The 1810-nt window shown below is 39.4% G+C and overlaps 1 pseudogene across 1 annotated transcript; it reads right to left on the bottom strand.

Annotated features, from left to right (window-relative positions):
* Positions 1-301: 301 nt before the first annotated feature.
* Positions 302-1517, bottom strand: LOC311596123 (small ribosomal subunit protein eS17-like; annotated as a pseudogene). The gene is made up of 2 exons: positions 1371-1517; positions 302-583 (listed from the first exon to the last, which is right to left on the bottom strand). The product of its transcript is annotated as a small ribosomal subunit protein eS17-like (transcript).
* Between the last annotated feature and the right edge of the window lie 293 nt (positions 1518-1810).

Below are 1810 nucleotides of genomic sequence, written 5' to 3'. Positions count from 1 at the left end.
TCTCTCTCTCTCTCTCTCTCTCTCTCTCTCTCTCTCTCTCTCCCTCTAGTTTTTCAAGACAGGGTTTCTCTGTGTTATCTTGGCTGCCCTTGACTCGACTTGTGGACCAGGCTGGCCTCGAACTCACAGCAATCCACCTGCCTCTGCCTCCCAAGTACCTGGATGCTCTTCTCTCTCTTATATCTACAATAAAAACCTTTCCCTTAACCATACAATGAAGTGGTCATATCATTAGTTTATACATATATGACCATATTTCATTTTATACATGTGTGAAATTCTTTTCTTCTTGTTTTCAGGTTTATTGAAAATATGACAAAACAGATTTAAATGGCTCCACGTGGTGTTTTGAAATTCATGCCAACTGTAAGCTGAGTGACCTGCAGCTTGGAGAGCCTGCCAAAGTGCAGAAGCTCCATCATTTTCTTGGTGTAAGGATCTACCTCAATGATCTCCTGGTCTAGGGCTGAGACTTCAGGAATGTAATTATCTCTCCTCTCTCTTCTTCCTGCAACTTGATAGAGATACCTCTCACAGGACCTCTCTGAATCTTCTTCATCAGGTGTGTGATATAGTTGGCTATCTTGTTGCAGAGTTTCTTTTTTATTTTTAAATTATATAATTTCTTTTTTCTTTTTAAAATATTTTTTGTTAATTTATTCAGATTACATCTCAATTGTTATTCCATCACTGTATCCTCCCTCCCTCCCGCTTTCACCCTATTCCTCTCCCCTAGGTCTGTGACTGAGGGGGACCTCCTCCCCACTATATGGTCATAGGCTATCAAGTCTTATCTTGGTAGCCTGCTTATTCTTTCTCTGAGTGCCACCAGGCCTCCACACCAAGGAGAGATTGTCAAATATGGGGCACCAGAGTTCATGTCAGAATCAGTCCCCGCTTCCCACATAACTGTGGAGAATGTCCTGTCCATTGACATTAAGCCAATAGCCAACATCAAATTAAATGGAGAGATGCTCTAGGAAATTCCTCTAAAATCAGGGACCAGGCAAGGCTGTCCACTTTCTCCATATCTCTTCAATATAGTTCTTGAAGTTCTAGCCAGAGCAATAAGACAACAAAAGAAGATCAAAGGGATCCAAATGGGAAAGGAGGAAGTCAAATTATCCCTATTTGCAGATGATATGAGAGTGTACATAAATGACCCCCAAAATTCCACCAGAGAACTCCTACAGCTGATAAATACCTTCAGCAAAATGGCTGGATACAAAATTAACTCAAAAAAGTCAGTAGTCTTCCTATATACAAATGGCAATCATTCAGAGGAAGAAATTAGGAAAACCACACACTTCATGATAGCTACAAGCAATATAAAATATCTAGGAGTAACTCTAAGCAAGCAAGTGAGGGACTTGGTTGCAGAGTTTCTTGCTGAGGATAATGATGATCTCCTTGCACATGTGCTTGTTGGTGTGGAAGTCATGACCTAGATGCGTGTAGTACTTCTCGCTGGTGACCCGGGCTGCCTTCTTCACTGTCTAGGTATGAAAACGGCCCATGTTGGTGGGTCTCGGTCATGTGTGAAATTCTTAAGAATAAATAAAAACACTTAAAAACATAATAAAACTTTAATGTACACATAAAATATATATTGAAGTTAAGTATGGGCCTGGCTTATATTTATGACAGTGTTTTTCTGCATTTTAAAAATGAAGTAACTGTAGTTCAGAAAAAATAAAGTGTTTGTCAGAGATCATTTTCCTTGTTATCCACAAAAAGACCAGAATCTGGTCTCTTGACTCCAAAATCAACTTTTTCTAATTTATGAAAGCATATCACTTAAACCTCTTAC

The sequence above is a fragment of the Acomys minous genome (genome assembly GCF_964271855.1).
Source record: "Acomys minous genome assembly, chromosome: 4".
Taxonomy (NCBI): domain Eukaryota; kingdom Metazoa; phylum Chordata; class Mammalia; order Rodentia; family Muridae; genus Acomys; species Acomys minous.
This window is presented reverse-complemented; position numbering and strand designations above follow the sequence as displayed.